Raw genomic sequence first — 14,760 nt, 5'->3', positions numbered from 1 at the left:
CTGTTGATCCTTTTTTTTTCTCATTTTCTATTCCACTACTTTCCAGTTTATCAGTATAAAACTCTCTTTTCCTTAAATATATATTTGGGGACATCAGAAGACACAGCCACAGAGACTTAGCTACATCTCCACAGCTACACCTCCAGGGACGTAGCTAGGATTTTAGGAAGGGGGAGTCCAGACTAAGTGCCACCATTATAATGGGGCTTGAGTGTGGCGGCGCAGCAGCACACACCATTCATTTTTCTAATGGAAGGGGGAGGTCCGGACCCCAAGAACCCCCCCCTTGACTATGTCCCTGACACCTCCCAATGCTGACACAAACCTACATTTTCAGCAGTGCATTTCCCGCTATAACTGCTTATCACAGTGCATCCATTTATAGGAGAAGAGCTGGACACATCTCTGCTCATCCCCCTGCTCTTTGGCAGCATAGAAATGTCTGTGTTGTGGAAGAGTGTCTGCTGAAAATGTACATTTCAGAGGGACTTTTGTGCATGAATTGTGATGTTGTAAGACAGACTTACACCATCAAAAGTAAAGAACAGATGGTGGCTAAACAAGTGTAAAAGCAAGTGTCCAGGGCTGTCTGGAATGGTGTCAGACTCAAGCTTTTAAGGAGGGATAGAATGGCTATCTGTCAGAGATGCTTCACATGTACAGTAAATACACTCATCCCTCCATATTCACTCCACAATTCACAGAATGGTGGTGGAGGAGGTACAAATGCCTAGTGGAGTGTTCTTTCTAGGAATCTCTAGGTCCTTCAGTACAACTTTTGGTTAAAGTTGACCTAGATATTCCTAGAGAGAACATATTAATAAAATCTGTAAATAATCAAATTTGCAAAAGTCAAAGCCACAAATGTGGAGGGATGAGTGTATTTTGTGTTGACAGGTTTTGGAATAGATGTCCTGTGGTGTCCCTTCCAGCTGTCTAATTTTACTCCTCTGTGATGTGCAGTCATTGAAATGAATGAGCAGTAATTGGTGCTTACTGTGACTGTGAGCCATGTCAGAAACAGAATCAGAGGCCCGTTACAGACGGGCCATATAGTACACGCAGAGCGCATACTAGGGTTAGGAAGGGGCGGTGCTTCCACATACCCCTAATCCTAGTGCGCGCTCTGTGCGCACAAAATGGCAGAAGCCGTTCCACACGGCCGCCGCCATGACAACGTCATGACCGTGCCGCCTCTATACGGGGCGGCGCGGACATGACGTCGTCTCTCCGCGCCAGGGTGCTTAGTGCGCCCTTAGCGCGGAGAAGGAAGGAGCTCCGTTTCAGAGCTCCTTCCTGGTTTGCACCACTGGGCGCAGCCTTCACACGGCTGTGCCCAGCGGCACAAAGGAGAAAGGGGCCAAGCGGCCCCTTTCTCCTCCTCTTCGCCGCCATGGGGTGTCCTTGGGGCTTGAAGCCACAAGGACACCCCTTTCCAGGCTGCAGGGAAGCGGCCTTTTGCTGCTTCCCCGCAGCCCGGAAAGTGGCGGATCGGGGCCTCAGCGGCTGCTGGTCTAGCCGCTGAGGCCCCGATACACCGGGGAAAGGGGCAGGTGCAGACCACCCCAAACGGGCGGTCTGTAACCCGCCAGAGTCCACCAGGTAACTATGTATTTACAAGAAAAAAAGGGAGAGCAGTACTGATTTCAGTTCTTTAAGTTTTGTTATTATGGGCAGGCACAGACATATAGGTTAGGGTTTGTTTGTTTTTTCCTAATCTCCATATTGGTTGTGAGGTTTGGGACTTGTAGTCCAAAAAAACCCAAAACCCCTCACCCCATTTTGTTGTGCCACATTCTGCTGTCAAAGAAGAGTAGGAAGGGAAGTAAGGTTCAGCAAAGTGACTGAAAAGACTGCTTTTAATTCTATAGCTAATTTGAGTATATATTTTTTATGTTTTATGTGATATGAATTTTAAATCTTATCCTCCGTGACCTTCTGGGTCCATCAGAGGTCATGGAGAATGTGTGCCTGACTACAGGGCCACAATCAGTCTTCTTCACCATCTTTTACCAGTTGCCAAATGACCAGTGAGGAGCAAAGACAACAGGTGAATTTTGAGAAATTGCATGAGGGAGATGATGAATTCCTCCCTCAGTTAAAAAAGAAGAAGACATGCCAGCATTATGCCCACATATGCCACTAATGGGATGCCAGACACAATGTTGCTTTACAGAGTACATGGAAATGAATGACTTACCCTCTTTCCCCAATTTCTTTTAGACTATCTGTCTATGTACACTATATACACTATATACACTACACTATATACACTATATACACTACAAGGTGTTACCTTTAACTCTGAATGTATAAGACTAGTAGACAAGAATGGGCTAGAATGGGCTAGACAAGGCAACTGTTACATGGATTTGTAATTGGTTGACCGGCCGAAGCCAAAGAGTGCTCAACAATGGCTCCTTTTCATCCTGGAGAGAAGTGTCCAGTGGGGTCTCACAGGGGTCTGTCCTGGGCCCAGTGCTATTCAACATCTTTATCAATGACTTGGAAGACAAAATTGGGGGCATACTTATCAAATTTGCAGATGACACCAAATTAGGGGGAGTAGCTAATACTCCAGAGGACAGGATCAAGATTCAAAAGGACCTGAACAGACTAGAAAACTGGGCCATAGCTAACAAAATGAAATTCAGCACGGAGAAATGGAAGGTACTGCACTTAGGGCGGAAAAACGAAAAGCACAGATATAGGATGGAGGACACCTGGCTGAATGAAACTACGTGTGAAAGGGATCTAGGAGTCCAAGTAGACCATAAGTTGAACATGAGTCAACAGTGCAATGCGGCAGCTAACAAAGCCAATGTGATTTTAGGCTGCATCAATAGAAGTATAGTGTCTAGATCAAGGGAAGTCATAGTGCCACTATATTCTGCTCTGGTCAGGCCCCACCTGGAATATTGTGTCCAGTTCTGGGCACCACAATTCAAAAAGGACATTGAGAAACTGGAGCGTGTCCACAGGAGGGCGACTAAAATGGTGAAAGGTCTGGAAACCTTGCCCTATGAGAGAGAACTGGGGATGTTTAGCCTGGAGAAAAGAAGGTTAAGAGGTGATATGATAGCCCTGTTCAAATATTTAAAGGGATGTCATATTGAGGAGGGAGCAAGCTTGTTTTCTGCTGCTCCAGAGACTGGGACCCGGAGCAATGGATGCAAACTACAGGAAAAGAGATTCCACCTCAACATTAGGAAGAGCTTCCTGACAGTAAAGGCTGTTTGACAGTGGAACACACTTCCTAGGAGTGTAGTGGAGTCTCCCCTCCTTGGAGGTCTTCAAGCAGAGGCTGGATGGCCATCTATTGGGGATGCTTTGATTGGATTTCCTGCATGGCAGGGGGTTGGACTGGATGGCCCTTGTGGTCTCTTCCAACTCTACGATTCTATGATTCTATGATTCTATGAAGACAGAAACAACTCCACATGTAAAATAAGTAAGAAATTGTCAAGCTGCAGAAGAGAGGAAGGAGGAGAAAGGAGAGGAAGGGGAGGGAGTAAGAGAGGTTTAGCAGTAGCAGCAAGATGGCAAGGGATACTGGGAATTACAGTACAAATCTCGAAGATGTCAGATCGCACACATAAATGAAAGCACCATTTTTCATACCAGTATGTGCTGACTTTTGAAAGATGATCTATTTGAAAAAAATCAAAGCTAGGTCAACAGGAAATCCTTTTAGTCCTGATGAGATGTGCTGATGCAGTGCCCAGAGGTGGCAAGTGCAACATTGCTGTTGCTTTTTCTTTCATTTCCCAGCTGTTGAGAGCATCAGCACTTCTTGAGAGATGCAGAGCAAAACAACTTGTTCAGAATGGGGGCAGTAATGCTTCTTTGTTTGTCAAACAATTAATCTTTTGATAACCAAATGAAGAGAAGAAAGATCTGCTAATGCTAGTGGAAAGTGGATAGCTGCCTTTTCCTTTACTATGTTCAGGTGAGTGTCCATCTGCCACTGCAGACAAAGAAAAATGCAGATGGGAAGTGAGGTGGAAAATCTGTGAACTAAAGCTCAAACACTTATGCTGAACTCCGGCCTAGGTACTGAAAAAATGGATGAGACAGTTAACAGGTAATCTTGGAAATAGCCATTATAGTTTAATGGGACCAAAGTGTAAATATTTTCCTGAAAACTTGTTAAACAACTTTTAAAATCGTATGGTCTACTAGTTTTGAAAGGAAATTATAAAAAGCCATTTAGAAACATCATAGCAAGTAGAATTCAGCCTAGGAGAAATTTAAAAAATTAACAAGTAACAAGTTACTGTTTCTGGATGACCAGAGCATATTGACTGGCATTCAGTATTGCAGTTACAGATTTGTAACTGCTCCGTATTCAGTAAGATTATGTAGTCTTCTTGTAAGACTATGCAAGTGCCACCCCAGTTCGCCTTCAGTACCTACAACAAGATTTGGCAAAGGAAGTCTGTTCAGCTGCCAGTCTGATGTAAGGATGGTATCTCCAACCCCTTCTCTCCAGTGAGCAAGGCTGCAACCATTACAAGCAGGACCTCCATCACAATTCTTTGCTGCAGCCTTATAGACTGGTGGGAAGGAATTAGAAACAACCTCCTGCTTGTGCCTTGGCCAACAGACCTTCTTTGCCTAGTCCAGCTGTTGGCTACTAAGGTAGGTTTGGAGTGATCAGATGAGGAGACTTTACTTAGTTACACATATATAACTAAGTAGTCAGTATAGAATACCAGTGATAGACATTATGTTTTAAAAATAATGTCATGAGTGGAAAGAAAATAGCCGTATTGTTGAAAGAAGTGATGCTTTGTAATACTTTTTGAAGTTGCTTTAAAGGGCATTTTTAGATACACTTTTGACAGTAATTTCTTAAGGTTTGGATTGTCCCATTCAAGTCCCCCTGCCCCAAACACACTTCACCACAATAAAACTAGTGGTGGAGATTCAGTTGCGTCTCACTTAGATGATAATGCTGATGATGATGATGATGATGGATTTTTGGAGGAAGCATTTTCAGGTCTGGCGTAGCTTGCAGAGTTTCTGGCAGTGGGAAATAGGCCCCCAACCTCAGGCCTTGCCTAACTCTGATTTATAGGAACTTTTTACAGTCCAATACCCCCACACTTTGATCTACAACTCCAAACTCCCAAGGTCACTCAGTGTGTTTACATGGCTGAGCGGGCATTAAACCTTGATCTCCAGAGTTGCAGTCCAACACTCAAACCTCTATGCCACACTGGCTCTTTGTCAAACCATATTTACTGATTTAAATTGATTTTAAGAATTAGCAAATTAGTTAATAATGCATTAATAATGATTAATGCAATGAAACATTTTAAAAAATCAACATTTTAGTGTTAATGATGCTAGTAAGGTTTTCCAGCTCTCATGTTTCCCACTTATTACCTATGTCTTGTTTTCTGTATGTATAATAATAACCTTTTAGATTTGATTCTTATATTATAAGAAGATCTATCATTAACAGGATCTGACAGCAATGTCGAGCCCCTTAGTTGATCTGACTCCTTTAATCTATTGAAGTCTATATGCTTTATGGTTTCCTTTATACGTTACCCAAAATAGTATTCTACGGTGAACTTGCCATGGGTCAGCATAAGAGGGGCACCCCAAAGAAGAGATACAAGGACTCCCTGAAACAACATCTCAGCCTCAGCCAAATTGAACACCAACAATGGTCCGTCCTGGCCTCGCATCGGGAGGCATAGAGACACACTATCCACGATGCTGCAGCCTTTTTTGAAAACTCACGTCGAACGAGTCTCGAAGAGAAACAACAACACAGAAAGAACCACAACCCAGAAACATTATTCAAGGAGACTCTCTGCTGTGCTTTCTGCAACCTGACTTGTTTATCTCGGATTGGCCTTTTTAGTCATCAACGTGCTTGTAGAAAGTGCGGGATGAATCCTTCCTGAATCTTCATTTGCAAAGTAAAGCCAGAGAGAGTAATCTTATTTTGTTATTTTTATGCTGGTGACACTCAGGTACATTTCTCTACTCCAGAACATTTTTCTGATAATGAACATTGCATTACAGATGTTTCAGTAGGGCTGCTTCATTGACACCTAAAACTTAATATGGCAAAGAGAACTGTTTATTTTAACTCCAAAACCTTCTTTGTAACATACGTTCTCCATTACCATTAATAATTTTTCCATTTCTCCTGTGAAGGAAGCACATAGTATGGGGGTTGTTGTTGTTGTTGTTGTTGTGTTGTGTTGTAGAAGAAACTGCTAACACGCTGCAGGTTCTCACACCTTTCTCACAACAAGCCTCGGTCTGACAGAATCAGATAGGAGGGGACCAAAGATGAATTTGCCAAACACAGATTTATTTAAGACAGCTGACACCCTGGGAGGAATTCCCATTCCAACAAAAGTTCCCAGGCCCAGAACAAGGAAAATTGGCTTCGTTATATAGCCTTGAAACAAAGGACTCCAGTTGGCATATCCCATTGGTCATGGCAAAAATTAACATATAGGATTTTTGTACAATCAGAGTGCAGATACATGAATACATTAAAGGTACATTTTGGTCACGTCCCACTAGCCCATTAGCCTTATCTTTAGCCTCATCTGTCTTTGCCCCCATTCTAGTCCTTGCAGAGAGTGCTCTTCTCCAGGATTTATGGCCCTCTGTTTATAGCCCTATGTTGACTCCAACAACAACAAACTTCCCAAACTCCAGATCTCCGGTTATAGCCTTATGTCACTTTTGATCTCTCAGGCCTTAAGTTTGACTCTTTTGCCTGCATTCCTGAGCCTCTCAAATTCCTTTCAATGCATGTCATGTACCTTTATTTCTACAAACTACATCTATATGCATACTAAATATGAAACTTTAAAATCTTCTACCTCAGTTGTTGTTGTTTTTACTCTTCTTTGTTTTTTGATGTCTCACACTGAGGCTGTAGCAACTTCATGGCATATTTTTTTCTTCATAATATTGCCAAAATCATAACTTTTCCATCTGCTTCCTCTGCATAGACATCAGTTTATGTCTTGGTAATTTCCCACCTTGATAATTGTAATCTTTTTTTGACTTGGATATTATTGCACCTTAGCCCTCTGGTTTCACTTCAGCATTCTGCTGCTAAGTTTATCTTTTTGACCTGTCGTTTTGACACTTTTAACACACTTGATATCTCTTCATTGGTTACTTTTTCCTTTTAGAATCCAGTATAAGCTTCTTGTTTTAACCTTTAAAGCATTGGTACAGCATGGTTCCCCTTTATCAGGGGTTGGCAACGTACGGCCCGTGGGCCGGATCCAGCCTGCGGAGACCGTGGGACCTGCCCCAGCCCGGCCCTGCCGCCAATTGCCGCCCCCTGGGGGCCGCCAGCGATCACGCCAATTGGCGTGATCGCCGGCGGCCTCTTCCTTCTCCCGGCCCTGTGGAGAGGCCTGGGCCTTCCCATGGGGTGGGGAGAGGCTCTGGGGCTGCCAAAGGCTGTGCCAATCGGCGTGATCGCCGGCCGCCTCTTCCTCCTCCCAGCCCTGTGGAGAGGCCTGGGCCTTCCCACAGGGCAGAGAGAGGCTCTGGGGCCGCCGGAGAACGCCGCCCTCCCAGGCCTCCCCCGCCTCCTCTGCCTCCTCCGTCCCGCCCCCAGGCCAGCGCGGGGCATGGAGGAGGGGGAGGAGGAGGAGGAGAAGGGGGACCAGAAGGAGGAGGAGGAAGAGGAGGAGGAGGGGGGAACAAAAGGAAGAAGAGGAGGAGGAAGAGGAGGAGGAGGAGGAGGTGGTGAGTGGCCAGAGACCTCTGGCTACAAGGATTTTTTTTTTTAATTTTTATTTTTGCTGCTTTTAATGCTAACAAGTCTCCCTTGTTTTGACAATGATAGTGTGGTGATGATGATGATGATGATATGAGGGAGGGAGGGAGGCCTGGGGCCACAAGGGCCCAAATGGAGCCAGCAGAAGCGGCCTGCCGCCTCCTGGGCTCCTCCACGGCCCTTGGAGCCCTTTTGGCCGAAGGGAAGGGCCTGGGACGGGTGCCCAAGCCCTTCCCTTCGGCCTCCCTCCCCTTCGGCCGAAGGAAGGGACCAAGGAGGAGAGGGTGGGCACATGCCTCCTCCTCCCCGTGGGGCTTCGGTGGAAGCTCCGCCCCCAGCATGTGGCTCCGCCCCCAGAGGGTGGAAGCTCCACCCCCAGAGGGTGGAAGCTCCACCCCCCAGCTTCGGCCCCCCAGTTGTCTGAGGGAACAGCAACCCGGCCCCCAGCTCAAAAAGGTTGCCTACCCCTGCCCTTTATCTTTCAGTTCTCACTTCTTTTCACTGCTTGGGATCTGTATTGTAAGAACTCCCAGCTTCTCATTTAACCAACAGTTTCTTTCTCCTTGGCTCATCTTTATGCTTTTTCACTTGTTGCTCCATACTCCTGAAATTGTGTCCATGAACAATTGTGAATTGTGCCTTTCCTTACTGTTTTTAAATTTCAGTTGTCAATTTTCAGCTTTCAACTTTCTTGTTTTCCAGAGTTTTTAGAATTTTACTTTAATATTCTTTTATAGTCTTGCAGATTTAGATTCTCTATATTTGTCACTTTATATTATATTGCATTTTTCTATTTATTCATCTGGATAATTGTTTTACAATTGTATTGCATTAGATTTATATTTGTATCACTCCTATACACTCTCACATGGGAAGGAAAGAGTGATACAAATACACACACACACACATACACACATACACTTTGTTTATTTGTTGTGTGCCTTCAAGTCATTTCTGATGTATGGCAACCCTAAGGCGAACCTATTGTGGGGTTTTTGGGGCAAGATTTGTTCAGAGGAGGTTTTGCCATTGCCTTCCCTTGAGGGTGAGAGAATGTGACTTGTCCAAGGTCACCCAGTGGGTTTACATGGCTGAGCTGGAAATCGAACCCTGGTCTCCAGTGTCACAGTCCAATATTCAAATCCCTATGCCATGCTGGTTATATTAGATTGTATGCTTCTAGTACGGCTGGCTGTTTTTGTTATTGTGTTTCACTAGGTATAGTATCATATGTATTAATGGTTCTATATAAAGAATGATAATATTAATAGGAAGAAGAACTGTTTTAAAAACAGCAACAGATATTGAATTCAGCTTCATCTTCAAAATTCAGTTCATTCCTCAGTAAGTGTCCTATTATGTGCATTGTTGTTGTGTGCTGTCAAGTCAGTGTTGACTTGTGGCATCTCTATGAATGAAAGAGCTCCAAGACCAGCTCAGAATTTGCAAACTCAGGCCCATGGCTTCCTTGTTTCAATCAATCCATCCATAGTGCCTTCCACTTCACCAAGGATTATCATCTTTTCCAATGCGTCACATCATCTTATGGTATTACAAAGTACTACAGCCTAAGTTTAGTCACCTTCATTTCTAGTGAGAATTCAGACTCGATTTGCTGTAAGACCCATTCCCTTGAGTTCATGGTGTTTTTAAAACTCTTCTCCAGCATTACATTTCAAATGAGTTGCTTTTCTCCCTCACATTCTCTCAGCCTCAGAGGATGGCCATGGCAAACCCCTTCTAAAGAAACTTGTCAAGAAAAACTTATGATAGGGTCGCTTTAGGGTCTCTGTAAGTTGGAAATGATTTCAAGACACACAATGGTATACACTGCTATTTGAGGCCTGAAAGCTTTTCTTTGTATCTAGGCTGAAGAAGATGTCAAAAAATCCCATATTTTGCAGTGCATAAATTGGGAAAGGTGTGCATCAAATAATATATGAATGTGAACAATATGTTAATTTTACAGATAATAAACATATAACTAACTGAATCAGTACTTTCATTTGGTATTTAGATAGATCACCACTTTGTTAATAGCTTCTTCAAGATTATAAACCCTGCAAATCATGAAGTTTGATTCCATTATTGTTATTCTAAAACCTGGCAAAACTACGGTGAACAAACCTGTTTTTCTTTCTGCAGCTGGATAGCTACAGCTGGGACAAGATGCAGACCCCTCACTGCTTGGTCATCTCCATCCCCCAATGCAGCAATTAAACATCCAAAGCAGTACCTCAGTGGGCTAAACTGGGCAAAATTGTGCATGCAAAGCATTACACTCCATGCACCTGATGCAGTATCTCAGATGTTAAACCTCTTGACCTTCCTTTCCTCCCCAAGGGCTGATCCAGCACATCTGGAGCTCAATAGAATGGATGTCACATCACTTTCAGTTGTCATTTTCAGCTGAATTACAGAGGGGGGAAAAGCTTTTGGAGAATTTTGTGAAGTGAAAAAAGCAAAGTGCCTTGTTTCCATATTGTCTTAGATGCAGTTTGGCACAGTTGGCCAAAAATGACACCATTTTAAAAAATTGGATGGGTTGGCGAACCTTGATTGGGGGGGGGGGGGCTGTCAAGGGGCTTTGGAGAGAAGGCTGCAAAATTTTCTGGGGGCTACACTATCCCCACACTTTCCTTAAAAGATGCCTCCATATAAAGATTTATTTATGAAAACAAAACAGTGAATATCCTCTTACACATTTTTCTTTCATTTTCCTCCTATTAGTAGGGAGTGCTTCTTACTTGCTTTTTTTTTTTTAGTATGAAACAAACATATATAGTGAAATCTGCATGGGACAGACACGATAGAATGCTAGAACACATGATTTACATGCAAAATGTCTCAAATTCCTAATGAGCTTGTCTGTTTTAGGTGCAATCATAATCTGGCTGGCCTTGTGGTGGTGGGGTAGTGCAACGTGCCATATGCTGGTTTCCCTTAGGCAGCAAAAAGTCTTGGGGCATCCAGGTAAATTGCAAGCAATGGAAAATCCCTTAAAAATCAACAGTGCTGCCTTGCTAGTACTATAATCGGTCCAGCAACAAATTATGCTCTGACACCCCCCACTGGACGATGAACCAGGAAATGTGCTATGAGAACCAGGTTTATTGCAGAATTTCTTAGAAGAGAGTACAGTGTAGATTTAACTTTAATGTGTGTTTTAAAATAACACCACCATGAACAGAATTATTAGAGATAGGGAGACCCTCAGCATACGACTGGGCAAACTTCTTCTTGCCATACCATGATGGTAGAAGGTCTTCCTAATCACAAGGCTTATTTTTATCTGCCGGCTGTACTTACAACAATAGCTTGGTTTTGTTTTGACTGGGCAAAAGCTTGCTTGACAGACGTTTGGGAAACTAATTGCATGGTGTTGAGACAATGTTCTTCTCTGCCCTTCAGTCTTCAACACTGATAGGTGGGAAATTGCTAATTGCATATGCTACTCCACATCAACAGGAAGGACAGATTGCAGAACAACCCTGAGGAATTGCACTGATCCCTAACAATCAATTTTTTTAACTCTTTCAGAACAGAATAACTTTAAAGATGTTGGAGAAATAGGCTAAAATGTGAAGCAAACAAAGGTTAGCATCTGGTTTTTCTCTAGAGGGAGGACTCCTAGTTTTTAAAAATCTTTTTGTGATTGACAGACATGAAGTAGGTAGCAGGAGCAGCAGGCGGCTCCTATATCAGTGGCACAATGTTCTGCTCTAGGTTTTGTCAGAACTTGAAAGAAAGTATCCAAAGTTCTGAGGCTATTTTCATTCACCCTGCAAAAGCATCTGTAATAAGCATCTCACTGATGGAATTTCAGCTAAGAACCTCCCTCCCAGTGATGGTCTGGTCCCCACTCTTCACTGCTGTTATTTAGTCACCAACTGAAAATCACAGTTATTTCTGCAAGCCTTTATGGGATAGCCAAGTGCTGCATTCTCTCTCTCTCTCTCTCCACATTTTCTCTCCTCTGTCTCTTCCCCAACTCATTATTTATCTTTACATAATGTTTTTGTACTAAATTTGTTAGCGTAAGAGTGGGATATCAATCAATGAGTATTCAATCAAGAAACGAAACATTCTAAAAGGGAGGGTTTGTTAGGGGGACTGGGTCCATCCACCCTGCACTCATCATGCAAGGGGCACACGCAATACTACCATGCACACCTGTGAACACTCCCCCATAACCTCCTGAACCAGTCTTCTTGCATGATTTCCTGCTTCATTGCCACGGCCACATTTCCACTTACCCACCAGCCTATGATGAAGGAGAAATCCAGGATTTACTGATTCAACTGGCCTGGCTAGCTGGAAAATTTGTAGCCCCTTCAATCTGGAATTTTCCAGGTTTTCTGGGGCAAATGGCAACCCTACTGGCACCTCAACATGGGAAGGGGACCTCCCACAGATATCAATGGTAGTTTCATTACAATAGAAGGAAACAATTTTTCCAAGGATGACTACTAAGACGAGAAGAACCTATCGTCCTCTTCCAACACACTGTGGTGTTAATGAGTATATTCCCCCGTCTACAGCATGCACTTACTTTTAAAAACCAACAACATGACATGGGTAGGGGTGCATGTGTGGCAACCTGTGGCTCCCAAGATGTTCTTGGAGTGGAATTCCCATCACACCTAGTCAGCATAGCCAATGGTAAGGGATAATGAGAACGTGCACAGAACTATTTAAAAAAAAAAAAATTGCAAGGAAGTGCAAATTAGTGGTTATGAGTCATTCTCTGCATTGCTTTTTTCAAGTTTCACATTGAATATTCTTCTCTTGATACTACTTTTTCTTCTTCTTTTGTTACTAGGACATTTCAGTATGTCGCAGTGCAGGAAACAGAAGTACTTAGCAGAAAGTAAATGGAGGTGAGTATTACTTTTGAAAACATTATTATTTGTGACTCATTTTTTAAAAATGAATACTGTTTGCACCAATGCAGTCAGTGTGCTGTTAAAGTAGAGTTTTAAATTTCTCCTAAAGACCCAAACAAGGAGTTAGCATCAAACTCTTTGAAGATACTGCAATTTGGATCTGCCATAATGCCTGACTGAATGTGGTAGTATAGCTTGAAAATTCAGTTCCAAATGTAAGAGGACTGTGAATGCACTTGACCACTGCCACTGAATCTGCTGCAACAGGAGTGGATAACCCACTCTAGATATTATTTATTTATTTAGAGTATTTATACCCTGCCATAAAGCCACAAAGAGTGGTTTACCAATCTTAGAATGTCTTACAGATTGTTAATTTGGCACTTCTCTGTCCTCAGGCATACAGTTTAAATAAGACATGACACAAAAAGAAAATGTGGGGGGAGATTAGATCCTAGGGTTGCCATAAGTGAGGACCTCCAAACCGGGACAAATGTAGGACAAATGTAGGGCAACATTTCCAAATGTAGGACACATTTTTATAAACATGGAGGACGCTCAAAAAATTGAGGTTTTTTTTAAAAAAATGTTAATATAAATGCATGTTTTTAGGCATGATCAAAATGGAGGACATTTTGGCATTATTCCTAGACAGATGGCAGAAATGTACTTGCCCTTGGGTTCAACTTTACTTCTCAGAAGTGTGTACTTGGGCAAGGGACTGTGGTTTTTCTTCACTGCGCATGAGTTTGTAAAAATCACAGCAAGTTACATTGGCCGTGCCTCAGAGGTTTGTTGATATCAATATCACCATCATCATCATCATCATCATCACTATAATTGTCCAAGAAAGGCAGACTTGTTAGCATTCAAAGCACCATAAATACACAAAAAATGCACTTGCATATATTTAATAATAAAAAATAATGAAAAAATAAATAAAAAACAAGGCAGGGGTGTATATATTTGATAATAAAAATTAATGTAATAAAATAAAAAACAAACAATAATAAAAATTAATAAAGTAAAACAAAAACAAGCAATAATAAAATTAATAAAATAAAACAAAAACAAGCAATAATAAAATTAATGATATAAAATAAAAACAAGCAATAATAAAAATTAATAAAATAAAACAAAAACAAGCAATAATAAAATTAATGAAATAAAATAAAAACAAGCAATAATAAAAATTAATAAAATAAAAAATAAAAAGCAATAATAAAAATTAATAAAATAAAATAAGTATTTTATATTTTTAAATATAATTAAAAAACCCCAAAATACCAAGGCAGACCTAATGGACACTGACTCAGCTTTCCTCCTCCTCCTCCTCCTCCTCCTCCAGCCCAATTCTGCCCTGACCTTCAGGCACCCTTCCTCCGGCTCCTTCCTCCTCCTCCTCCTCTCCCCCGTCCTTCTTCTAGAAGCGGGGCAGGTGCGCACGCGCGGAGGGAAGTGGGGCAGGCGCGCGCGCTGCCACTGGCCCCTGCTGAGGCCTGGGCGGCGCGCAAGCCCTCACAGTGGGGGCGCGGTGGTGGCGGCGCTTCTGCCGCCGAGGAAGAGGAGGAAGGTGGAGCTGGAGGAGGAAGTGGGTTGGCGCCGCAGCAGCCGCATTAGCAGCAGCGGCAATGGCCGGAGCGGGCCCCCAAACTGGGAACAAGGCACGGGTGGGGGCCCAAACCGGACCGGGACCGGGACCGGGAGGGCCCCCCCGAAACCGTGATTGGCACGGGGGCCGCCGGGTTATGGCAACCCTATTAGATCCAGAAGTTACTGCTGGTTCTTCTCTCCTTCTGAGGCCAGTGCAGTGGCAGCTGGGATAGAGGGAGCCCCCAACCACCACCATTTTAGAGCCATTTCCCCCACAACTGCCCCCAGCTTGACACCAGCAGAATTTCTTCTCAACAAAAGATTGCAGGAAGAGTGGTGGTAAAATCCACAGTGGGTTTGCTGCCCTGAGGTGGTGGATCCAACAGGCCGGTCCACCATTTTTACGGGGATGGAATTACAAAAAGGCACAATATGTGCAATGGACAATTGAATAATCTCTTAGAGTAAAGTCTTAAGGAGGGTAAAGTTCCAACCACAACTCCC

The sequence above is a fragment of the Sceloporus occidentalis genome, unplaced genomic scaffold, assembly GCF_023333645.1.
Source record: "Sceloporus occidentalis isolate IW3139 unplaced genomic scaffold, rSceOcc1.0.p SCAF_2, whole genome shotgun sequence".
NCBI lineage: Eukaryota > Metazoa > Chordata > Lepidosauria > Squamata > Phrynosomatidae > Sceloporus > Sceloporus occidentalis.
Note: the sequence above shows the minus strand (reverse complement) of the source record.